At 46.6% G+C, this 12,894-nt stretch overlaps 1 protein-coding gene across 4 annotated transcripts in view; it reads left to right on the top strand.

The window, feature by feature from the left end:
• raraa (retinoic acid receptor, alpha a) overlaps positions 1 to 12,894 on the top strand; it is a 142,796-nt gene that overhangs the window by 27,318 nt on the left and 102,584 nt on the right. The window contains exon 1 of one of the 4 annotated variants that reach the window (XM_063892642.1): positions 12,429 to 12,450. The exons of the other annotated variants lie outside the window; for them this stretch is intronic. The gene's annotated coding sequence lies outside the window, so the exon portion shown is untranslated. Of the gene's footprint in view, positions 1 to 12,428; positions 12,451 to 12,894 lie in introns of those variants that run through there. 4 annotated transcript variants of the gene reach the window in all.

Here is a 12,894-nt window from a genome sequence, read left to right as displayed (position 1 = left end):
TCCCTCCCTGCTCATCGTCTCTAGTTGCACTACGGTGTCAGATTTAGTTATGTATGCACCCCGTGTCTTTGATCCCCCCCTGCACTCCTGTGTTGTGTACATTGCATAACCACCCGCTGCTCAGCCTCGCACTGTACCTCACTTTCTCTCACACACACACTCATTCCTCTTCTTCCTCTCTCTTCTTTGGCAGCAATCCAGGCCATCACTCCATACTCCCCCCTTCCCAAGCCATGAACGTTGGAGCAGTTCTTTCTCTCTCTCTCTCCACCCCTCTCTCTCTCTCTCTCTGTGTTTGTCTTGTTCTCCCTACTCTCGCTGTTCTTCTTTCCTAGCGTTCTTCCTTTATTTCTCATCCTTCCCCTCATCTCCCTGCCTCCTGCTCTCACTCTCCCAGTGGTCTCATTAGGTGTGAAGGAGGCTGCCTGGTGTGTACCGTGTGTGTGTATGTGTCTTCTCTTAGGCAAAGTCTCACTTGACTGAGCATGCCACTTGCACTAGCGGGGGCCAGGGCTCCATTATTACCACAAAGCTGTCACAAACAGTATATAGAGTGGCCTCCTGTTGCAGGGTGAACACAGGCGCTCTCTTAACAACAGCTCGCTCTCTGCTTCTGCTTTTCCTGGACCCTGCTGTTGCCATGGATGTAGGAATCGATGTGCACCAACACAGATATAGAAAATATGAACAGAAATCTCAGCTATATATACGAACACCCGGCTTTAATTCCTGCAAAGGTGGGAGAAGAACTCCGATCTTGTAGAAGAGCTGCAATCAAAATATTACTGAAGTACAAAAGTAATAGCAAGAAAATATACTTAAAGGACCAAAGGTACTCTAATATTCGCTGGACCGCCTTTAGCTTTGATTACGGCATGTATTCGCTGTGGCATCGTTTCCACAAGCTTCTGCAACGTCACATCATTTATTTCTGTCTTGCATTAACTTTTCGCCAACATCTTGTACTGATGACGGGAGATTCGGACCACTGCGCAAAGTCTTCTCCAGTACGTCCCAAAGATTCTCAATTGGGTTCCGGTCTGGACTCTGTGGGGGCCAATCCATGTGTGAGAATGATGTCTCATGCTCCCTGAACCACTCTTTCACAATTTGAGCCTGATGGATCCTGGCATTGTCCTCTTGGAACATGCCCGTGCCATCAGGGAAGAAGAAATCCATTGATGGAATAACCTGGTCCTTCAGTATATTCAGGGAGTCAGCTGACCTCATTCTTTGGGCACATTGCTGAACCTAGACCAGACCAACTGCAGCAACCCCCAGATCATAGCACTGCCAATTTGTATCTATGTTGGAATTCAACAGACACTGGACTTGCAGCCATACATGTAGAGATAAAGATTTAAGAAACATTTGGAGTGGTCTCTTCATGTTTTCCGGAGCTGTAGAGGGGTAGAAGTACAAAGAAGCCAAAAATGGAAATACTCAAGTACAAGTACCTTTTAAAATCATACCCAAGTACAGTGCTTGAGTAAATGTACTTTCCACCACTGACTTCCTCGTGTAAAGCACTCAGGGAACATCTGTCTCCTCTCTATAATGACACCTCACCTCTGTGGTCGAGCCTGTGGGATGCCCCTCTGTCTTCCAGAGTGAGTGAGTGATTATGTATGTGTGTGTGTGTGTCCACCACTGTTATGCTAGTGTCTAGTTACAGGGATGGGGGCCGTGTGCAGGAATGGGCCCCCTCTGCGGCCCTCGCTGGCAGGCCTGACCCCGGCAGGTCATCCTCCATTACCACATGAAACCTAAATGTCAGGCATGGCCCCCCTGCTAAAGCCATTTGTCTTTCTCTGTGGGTCAGTCGGCCTGGATATACAAACAAGTACGCACGCAAACGCTCGACTAATCTTGCTTGGGCAGTTCTGACACGCTCAATCCTGCTCTGCAAATGAGGAAGTGGAACTTGTTTGAATGGTTTTCACATGAGGATGTATTTGACTAGACATTGGGCTTATGTCTGTGCATCAAAGAAGGAATGAATCGTAGCTTTTATGTTTTTATTGCTCTTCATATTCATTTCCTGCAACAAGTTGGAAGCTATCAGTGCTATTACTGATGGGAACCAGCTGTTAGCCAATCGTTGTTTAGCTTTAGCTTATCAGTGAGAAAGACCGAGTGACCTTTGGTGCTAAGTGTGGACGTGGCAGCCGGTATATGGAAGAAAATGTAGTCAGAAAGAGTAAAGTTTTGTCTGCTTATGATGGAAAACGCCAGAATAAGTAGGATTTTCCAAAAGCCAATATATAAACTCATACATTTATGACTATCTTTGGGTCTAAGTGTCATTGAGCCGGGGAGGAAAAGCCAACTAATTGTTGTGTCTGAAAACTGCTGTTTAAAAAACATTTCACAATCCATATGCAGGAAACTTTTACAAAAGTACACAAAGTAGACTCGAGGAGAAAAAAATAACATCCTTTCTTTCAACACTTGCTGGTTGCGTTGCTTTTGATGCAACCAACCTGTTGCAAGGTCATGCCATGATCATTCATTATTCAAACGTTTGCAATCTCCGAGGCGATGTAGAAAACATCTTGAAGAACTGAACGCCACTCCATCTTTCACACTCACCTCGTGCATTTTTTTCCCACTTCTCTATCCAGCAGTCATTGTGGAAAAAAGCATTTTTCCTCCTGTGTTTAACAACCTCCATCCCTCTCTGTGTACAGTGATGAGCTCTAACAGCCATTATCAGAGAGCGCGCTGGCCGACTCCATCACTTGTTCCCCACATTACCGAGCAGCAGCCATCCATTTTCACAGATAACGGACAGAGAGGCGTTGGGAGTTTGTGTTGCGAAAGCTACACTGAATGTACGTACACACACACACACGCGCATATCAACACACGGGTTGTTTACAGGAAGCTGTCAGCAATGTGTCCTTATGATAAATAAACAGGGAAGCGTCCCCTTTTTAATGATGGCGTATACAGGCCTGAATATTGACGGAAAGATTGAAAGCGTTCTCCAGGGCTTTTACAACATGACGTATGGCTCCCGCTTTGTATTTCTTTTCTCCTGCCCTTCATTTCTCTCTCGCCACCCCCCCCCCCCCCCCCCCCCCCCCCCCCCCAACCCATGTCATCTCCCCCTTTTATTTATCTTAGACAGCGGCTTGTGCATTGGGTTTGAAGACGGGAGGAATGCCATAAACACATTCATCAAGGGTTGGCTGTCAATAGGGGGAACATCAGGAGTTTGAATGAGAACAATGTGATAATAAACACAATGAGAGGAGATAAAAAAAGCCAGTTCCTCGGGAGAGAAGAGGGCATCCGCAAAGAATAGTCAATAGGGAACAGGTTGCTTTTGAGTTTCCCAACAACCTGAAGCAGGGGAGCTCATTGGCTGCGGCTTGGCACAGTAACAATAATGCCACCTGCATCAGCAGTCTGAAGATGCCCTCCTCGCTTTGATAAATGTTTCATTGTTTACGCTGTCTCCGTCTCTCTCTCTCCTCCATGCACAGCGGTGAGCGTGTTCAGAGACCGGCGAGGCTTCTTTTTTTTTCTACCGAGTGTTGTTTCAACGTTAGTGGAGCGTTTGATGTCTGTCTCAATCGTTGTTTCAGCGGCCTCCCCGGGCCCAGATCACAGGCAGCGTTTATTAATTTGCAGATTCAGAGTCTCAGCTGAGGGACCGCTACCAGCAGGTCCTCCGCATCTTTGTAATTTTATGTTCTCTACTTAAACACCACGCTGCCCCCCCCTTTTTTTTTACTATTAGTAATTGACCTACTTTACGAATCTAAACTTAGCTTCACTAAACCCAAGGCTAAGGAGTGTGTTGGTGGAGGCGGGTCAGTGTTATCTGTGCTCCACAAAGACACTGGGTTAATTGATGCGTGCCGGTGTCAACATGCTGATTGCTGGCTTTTTTGCCTCGTCTGCTTTTTTTAAGCGACTGTTTAACCCCATTATCTGATTGGCTCGACGTATGGAGAGTATTTGTGTGTGTGATCGTCCTATAGTTGCCTCACAAAGATGAAGAGCTCTCTCTTTACCTTAGGGGGTTGGGGTTTGACAGTACTGTAGCGCCCCCTCCCACCCTCCATGCTTCTATTGAACCCCCCCCATCCCCCATTGCTGATAAATGTGTTTTTCTTAAAGGAAAGGGTTGGTTGGTTGAGGAGTCTTTTTTTTTAATGTAGCTTTTTTTTTGGTATGTGTGTGTGTGTGTGTGTGTGTGTGTGCGGCCAGCTAATGCACTGCAGGGCCGTGCAGCGGGGCTACAGGCGGGCAGACTCGGAGGCAGGCCCGCAACCTCGACCCCAGCATCATTTGTTTGGACGAGGGCCGTCAGCGCCTGTCGCGCGGCCCATGATGAAGTGTCAGTCGGTAATTGTCCCCGCGAAGCATCCACATCTCAGGGGGTGATGGGGGAGGGAGGGAGGATGGGGGAGGCAAGAAGCTGACAGAGAGAGAAATGACACCCTGGGCTCCTCCTATTCTCTCTCTCTCTCTCTCTCTCTCTCTCTCTCTCACTCCCCCTTTTTTTGCAATTTTTTCTCCCCCGTCTTCCTACAGCTGCACCTTATGCGAAGGTCTGCTGTGCGCCAGGATCAGACCAGAGGAGCTTCAGCAACACAGTATATGTTTGTCAGTACTGTAAGTGTGTGTGTGTGTGTGTGTGTGTGTGTGTGTGTGTGTGTGTGTGTGTGTGTGTGTGTGTGTGTGAATAATAGTTTTTTTTCTTTCTTTTGTAGCATAGAGGGAAAAAGTGTTGTATAATGACAATAAATCCACCTTGGGCCCTTTTAGAAAGCTTCTCAGAATCCATCTGCCTCTGCACATTATCCAGAGTGTGTGTTTAGACATAATGTATTTCCCTTTCTCTGTTTCCCATTAGCCATCACTTCCCTCACTCAGGCTGCCATTTCTCCTTCCACATTTCTCCCTACATCCCACTTAGCTCTTTTACCTTTTTACTTAAAATGGGCTATTTATTTTGCTCCTCTGGAAGCCGCTTTGGTTCAAACAGTGTTCTGATCATCTTGATAATACATATATTTTTCTTCCCAGCCCTAGTCGTTTTGGTAATTAGATTTAGCGCGGGGCTTATATTGATCAAACGATATCTCTATGTAATGAAAAGCTTTTACAGGACGCAAAGCTGCTATTTATAGTGCGATCCATAATGCGCTGCCTTACGCCTGGCGGGCCCTAATGCACATCACCCGGGCTCCTGTGCATAAATCCCCGGTGGAGGTATGAAGTCAGAGCCCAATATAAGTGGCTCCATGATGGAAGAGAGGGGACAGATAAAAGGGGGGAAAAGAGATGGAGTAGAAGGAGGGATAAAAGAACAGACAAAGGATCAGTGGAGGGGGAATATGAAGAGGAACCAACAAGATGAATCCTGAGAGGTGGGCAAGCCGGGAAATGGAAATGGCAGAGCAGCCAAGAGCGACGAGGATATGAAGGAAACCACCTTGAGATATGAGTCCTCTTATTACCAGTTTCCTCATTCCTCCATAAGACCCCCCCCACTGTCACTATCACCACTATGATGGGATGAAAACCGTAATGCATGCCAGATCTCTGATAGGGTTCCTTATAGGGGAACGAGGGGAGGTGAGAATATACTCAAGAACAAAGAGCGGAAAGGGGAACGAAGCAAGGGAAGAAGGGTACAAAAACATGTAAAATAACCCAACGGAGGACTATTATTTTGGCTCTGTATGACACCCTGAGGACGGCAGGTGAATTAGGAGGAGGCAGATGGGACACCTCCATGTCCCCCCGTCTGTCTGTCCCCCTGCTTGTCTGTCTGTCCCCCTGTCTGTTGACTTCAGGTTGAACACAGTCTGCTGCTCCTGCTGTCTAAATGAGGAGCCCCTCTCCTCCTTTTCACACACACACACACACACACACACACACACACACACACACACACACACACACACACACACACACACACACACACACACACACACACACACACACACACACACACACACTCTCTCCCTCTCTCTCTCTCTCTCTCTCTCTTTCTCTTTAATTGGGCACCGGCCTGGGGCGCAGAGCCAGCTCCCTCCGGAGCAACACACACACAGCATGCACACACACTGATCATACATTACAGACACTCCTGGATGCCCTTGCGCATGGTGTGAGAGGGAGGAGAAAGGGTAGACCACGGCTCCCCAAATGATGCCCCAGTCTGTGAGATGATGAATCTGGTTGGTGATTAGTTAGTTGAGGAGGGAGGTGCACTGCTTAGGCCCTTTAATGGGCAATAATTTGGAAGATAACTGTATTGTCCTATCTCTCTTGACATTTAAATCTAATCAGACCCTGCTGGTTAGCGCTGTGGTCCAAGGCGAGGGAGCCTGGGAGGGATGAAAAGGCTGCTCGCGGAGAGGGATTGGCCCATAGTGGATCATGCCTCCCTATAGGCTCAGGCTAGGCAATTAGAAAACAAGGCCCTGGCACACATATCATTTCCTGCATTCCTTCCTCATTTATTTCCCTTCTAACTGACGATTACAGAGCCTCAGATTCAGGAACAGAATAGAAAGTCACATCCCCATCCACACACACATTTGCCCACATTCACACACTGGGGAGTCACTCCAAGGCCTCTCCTCTGCTCCTTATTGCCACAGATGAGATGCTCAGTTTGATTAACACTTCTCTTTCATCCTCTTCATTAGTGGGGGAAAGCCACTGCAGCAGGCGAGGCCTGTGAAAAGAGGCATGAATTAGAATCCACTTATTCCGTAGACTGCCACTAACTCCGCACAATGGCGGCTAATGGTGGGGAGTAATAGGGAGAGGGTGTTTGTAATTGTTTCTTTGGATGGTGCGGCGCAAACTGCAGCAGCTGTGTTCTGTACCGCAAAGCAGGTCTGCTCAAAGAGCCCCAAACAAAGGCCGGTGGTGGAGTGTCGGCACCGCTCCGTTCGATAGAGCTCATGAGCAATAAACGCGTGTAGACGAGCCAATTTCCTCTGGCGGAGCGTCTTGCTGAGCGGAGGAGCCGGGCCCCAGTCAATGAGAACCACCTGGTGCTGAAGGAAGTGATTAGGGTGGCACCACAGCGAGTGAAGAGCTGTTTTGTTAAGGAGGATTGAGATGCGGAGAGGGGGGGGGCTCACCCGCGTTTGGGTTGTTGGAGAAATATTGACGTTAGGTTTTTTTTTTGTGAAAGTGAGATCTGAGGCGCAGTGTTGTTTTGTTGGTGCTCAATTAGAGGGGATTACTTGGGTTGCGGCATGTGTTTTGGGTTTGGACGCCGGGGCTGATCGGGGTGGAGCGTGGGACGTGCCACAACAGTGGGGTTGCGGGTTCAGCTCCCACACAGACTTGCACACATGCCCACTTAGAAGTCCAAATACTTCAGAGAGTGGCTAACCATGGAGAACATGAACACTTTGTCTGCTGCGTCAATGGGAATTTTTATTGAAACCACAAAAATGTGTGTGTAAATGCAGAGAGAATGGTGACAAAATCCGCATGGGGAGAGGCTCAACTTCAGCGGGGGGGGCACCCATACAACAAACACACCCTTCAGCTTAAAGCCCCGTTCAAAGACATCCAATAGTTTTTTTTAAGTCAATTTATTGAACATGTTGTATGTAACATGTTTTTGTTACAAAGTATATTATTATAAATTAAATTACATATTATAAAAAATAAAGAAGAAGAAGAAGAATAAAAACGTTTCTAGTCACAGAGTTCAGTTCCTGGTCGTCAGCGGTTGTGATATTTGCTTCGTTAAAAAAAAAATCATCTCTTTGTACAATTAATAATAAATATTTTTTTTTGAATATTTTTGTTAGTTTCGATAAAGTTTCACAGTATTTCAGCTCATCATTACAGTTGTTCCACAGATGAACAGCTTTTGTAGTCATGCCGTACGTCGCTGTGGCATTTAATTAACACAGGCTTTACAAAAGTCGAACTTGTCAAGGATTTTAGAGGGAATGTTTATAACTACTGTAAATGTTTACTTCAAGGAACCTTAGTCTGATAAAGAAATGTCCTTGTTTGTGCCAAAAATCATTAAACAAAATGAGAACTTAACATCTTTTCATCCTTTTGACAACACTGCTTTCATCAAATGAGTTGCAGAGATGCAGAAAAGTTCTGAGCGTGGAAGGAAACAAGCAACCAGATTGTTGTAAAGCAGCCAAAACTGTAACGGTTGTTCATAAAGGACATTATTAATTTAACTTTTTGCCTTTGTATTTTCTCCCAAATGCATTTGGCTAACCTTGAGGTTCTAAAAAGCGTTATATCCGTGTTTTCGCTCGGCTCGTCTGACTGCTTTATAGCGATGTGGCCGCGCTCCCAGCTCTCGGTAATTAACTTGGTGAGTATAATGTTATTATTAGCCACAGAAATAACACCCAGCACCATGAAAATAAAAGCCAAGTCGTAATAAACCGGAATGATCCTCTTAAATTAAACAATACGTGATTATGGGGCTCTTCGTTTTCTTCGAGACAAGCCCCCAGAGCGGCCCCTCGGAGCCCTCCGATCATCTGAAGGCTCGTTCACTTTGATGTTTATTTAATTTATTTGACCTTTTAATTTAACCAGGCATGTCAGATCCTTCTCTGCTACCTAAGCTGATGACAGTATACTCACCCTGTGTGTGTGTGTGTGTGTGTGTGTGTGTGTGTGTGTGTGTGTGTGTGTGTGTGTGTGTGTGTGTGTGTGTGTGTGTGTGTGTGTGTGTGTGTGTGTGTGTGTGTGTGTGTGTGTGTGTGTGTGTGTGTGTGTGTGTGTGTGTGTGCGCCTTCCTGCAGCAGTTATCACAGTTGAGTGAATGTTGGCTCGCGGACAGTAGCTCTGATCACATTTGATGATGGAAATACATACCACAGAGGATTGTGTGTGTGTGTGTGTGTGTGTGTGTGTGTGTGTGTGTGTGTGTGTGTGTGTGTGTGTGTGTGTGTGTGTGTGTGTGTGTGTACAAAGGCAGAGCTATGGCAGGCAGATCAAGGGGGTCATGAGTGTCCTTGTCCCTCTGTCTTTGGTCGTTTGTCTTCATTTTCTTGCTCTTTTATTTGCATATTACCACACATCTTCTTTCTTGTCATTTCCTACGTCCCTAAAGGGCTCTACATTCTGTCCGTCATTCCCCATCGCTTCATTACGGCCCTCCTCCTCCCTGCCTGTGTCCTCATTGTACCTCTCTCTCTGCTTCTCTTCTGATCTCTCTTCATCTCTTCGTCTCTCCCCAGTCTGGATCTTGGCATTTAGGCCTCTAATTGAGCTGGCGTCACTTGAATACTTCATAAAGCAGGAACAGCACAGAGAATCCCGCCATTGTTTTCTCTGCCCTGCACTCAGAGGGTGGGTGGGTGGTGTGTGTGTGTGTGTGTGTGTGTGTGTGTGTGTGTGTGTGTGTGTGTGTGTGTGTGTGTGTGTGTGTGTGTGTGTGTGTGTGTGTGTGTGTGTGTGTGTGTGTGTGTGTGTGTGTGTGTGTGTGTGTGTGTGTGTGTGTGTGTGTGTGTGTGTGTGTGTGTGTGAAGGAGGGAAATAGAAACTATGAAACTTTTTGCAGTTATGAAATAAATATTTATTGGATATAATTTGACAACAAACGGACTCTCGTGTTCTTTAGAGTAGGACCATTAAAGGGGCCCTTTAATGGCGGACTGGGCTCTGGTTCTGGTTGAGGGGGAAAAGAGATGCTGTCACAGTAGAGGCAAAAAATCCAAATATGAGCCGAATATGTCCTCTTTAATTGAGCATGATACCCAAAGAAATAATGATAATGTACACAATATATTAACCCATTTTCCTAATGTTTTTATCATCAGACAATCACCTTAATAGCTTCTCCAGTTCAAGGATTTGCTGGCGACCTCAGCAGAGGTTATGTTTTCAGTTTGTTTGTTTGTCAGCGGGATTACAGTTCACCGAGGTCTGCTGAGGTCTGCGCTGTGAGAGTCCTTCTGGTTTTTGATCTGTTATATTAAATTGCACAACTCTAATGTCTTGGACAACTCAAGATTTGGAGGATTCAGCTTGAAATCATGACAGTTTTGCTATTCTCTGACATTTTATACCCAGATTCCATATATAGATCTTTATCTTTGTGCTTGTTTGATAGGAAACTTAAATCATATTTCAAATAATTTGATTGACATTTTCCAATTCGATTTTTTTTTTGTCAGCTGACAAATCAACCACAGCCCCATTCCCAACAAGTGAAATGAAGCAATAGCGTGCCTCTCTTCCAAAATGTGTTTGACAGCAACTTTGGCTTTACACTAACAAATCCCATCTCACACAAACACAAACACACACACTGCCATAAATACCTTGGAACCGATCCCTGGCTGGCTCCTGCCGTAGAGGTGCTGATAAATCAGGGTGAGGCTGTGTGGTCTCTTCTTCTTCATGCGGCACACAGTTGTAATCTTCACCTTTCACTCTCTGCCCACAACGCCCTGAGGCACAGTGAAGTTGAGAGTGAAACGCAGAGGGGAAAGTAGGGGGTAGATACAGAGTGAGGTTTCTATACTTCCCCTCACTCTGAGGAAAAGTGCGGTTGCTTTCGCAGAGGTGGAAAGAAAGAGTGTGTGTGAGTGATGGAGCGAGAGAGAGAGAACTGGTCCAAGTTGTTGAGTTGCAAACGGAAAGAGGAGCCACTGCAGGATGCCCTACAGGCAACTAATGCAGCTTACACATACACACACACACACACACACACACACACACACACACACACACACACACACACACACACACACACACACACACACACACACACACACACACACACACACACACACACAGACAACTGAAATATGAAGCAGTGGCTGGCAGCACACATCAGCACATACAGTAAGAGACACACTGACATCTACACTCGTGTGTGTTGAGTGTGCATGTGTGTAAGTGCGTGTGTGTGTTTGTGTGTGTGTGTGTACATGTCTTTGTTCTGTCTGGCTGTCCTCTTGGCACGTAAATCATAATGGATCTCATTATCCAGCTGGGATGGCTTGGTGGGGCCTGTCTGGCGGGAGATGATAGCTGGATGGCTGAGGGGCTGCCACCACACACACACACACACACACACACACACACACACACACACACACACACACACACACACACACACACACACACACACACACACACACACACACACACACACACACACACACACACACTCAGCTTTATTCATGTATGCATGCTATTAAGCTTGCAAAGCTACTGTAGGAGCGTACACATTTCATTCGTGCTCTTATATCATTAACAAAAGAAAAAGGACGCTAATGCACACACGTGTGTGTGTGTGTGTGTGTGTGTGTGTGTGTGTGTGTGTGTGTGTGTGTGTGTGTGTGTGTGGCAGTATATCCAGACACAATGGACATTAGTGTCTCAGCTTGCAGTCAGACAGAAGGGGAAGTGATGCAGCACAGGGGGGGGGAGGATGAAAAATGGAAGTTATCCTCTTACTTCCTCTCTCTCGTCATCTTCCTTCTCTCCTTCTTGCTTTCTTTCTGAGTTTTGATTTCTCTCCCTCCCTCCCCATCTCCGATCCGTCTCTGGTTTGGAGGACACAGGCAGATGTCGGTTAGTCCCTGGAGGTGAGCGGTGCTCGTGCTGCCATCTTTTTCCTCCTTATCACGGCGCAAGCAAATCATGAATCAAGCGTACGGGCTGTGCAGAAAACATCGGTTGTGAGGAAAAAAAAGAAGAGTTGTGTCTCAGTAAATCACTTGTTTTTCCGAGTCTTGTACACACACACACACACACACACACACACACACACACACACACACACACACACACACACACACACACACACACACCCTGCAGATATTGTGTATCCGGGGCTCCTCTGCTGTGAATACAGGCAGAGCAGCCGGTTGCTCGTAACACGGTTAGGGCCTACACCATTTGTCTGGACATGACCATTACCCGAGCCAATTACTGACTGGTGTACAGGCGACTCGCCAACAACCTAATGTTTTCCCGTCATGCCTGCCTCCAAAACCCCTCCCTTTAAACACACACACACACACACACACACACACACACACACACACACACACACACACACACACACACACACACACACACACACACACACACACACACACACACACACACAAGCAGTTACACAGGGTGAAGGGGAGGGAATAGATAGAGAGGAAGGATTAAAGGCCTGGGGGCAAAACGCTTACCCCACCGAGTGACTGACTGATACAGCTAATAAACTTTCATTTAAGCTAATGCTCCCTTCTTTCTGTCTCCTCCCTCTCCTTCCTCACCTTTTTCTCCTCTATTCTCCATTCCTTATTTTTTTTCTTTCCAGAGGAAGAAGGTGAATCCGAGCAATCGATGCGGGCCGTCCACCAGCCGGAAGCCCAGTTGGCCCAACAGCACACCACTCAATCAGTCTGAGCAGCAACACAAAAGGGAGGGCGGGGGGGGGGGGGCTGCTGGCGAGTATCAAAGGTAGACACACTCTCTACACACAGATCCAACTCATTTCATAAATCGCACACACACACCAACAGTAAATGTGATTCACTGAGTTTGTGGGTCAAAACAAACCCGACCAACAACACCAACCGCCGTCTCTAAAATAGCACAGGAAGCTATCGCCTCCTCGCCACTGCCAGTCCGTCTATCTTTGAATACTCTAGGTGCTGTGCTAATTAAACTTTCAGACAAAGCAACTGCCATGTTCCTCCGGTATTTATAGCAGCTCAATGGGTTTTGTCTCAGACAACATTTGGCTCCCTGTGAACATGTGTGGTTACCCAGTCGACAGTGGACATGCTCTGTGCAAAAGCGCTGCGCACAGTAGTTCTCACCTTTTAGCTTTTTGACTCTCTGTGCAGTGACAGAAGTCTAGGATCTGTGCGCCATTTGTGTCTTCAGTTAATCTGTTTCTAA

Source organism: Eleginops maclovinus, chromosome 10 (genome assembly GCF_036324505.1).
Source record: "Eleginops maclovinus isolate JMC-PN-2008 ecotype Puerto Natales chromosome 10, JC_Emac_rtc_rv5, whole genome shotgun sequence".
Classification (NCBI taxonomy): domain Eukaryota; kingdom Metazoa; phylum Chordata; class Actinopteri; order Perciformes; family Eleginopidae; genus Eleginops; species Eleginops maclovinus.
The sequence above is the reverse complement of the archived record's forward strand: the minus strand, read 5'-3'. Positions and strand labels throughout refer to the sequence as shown.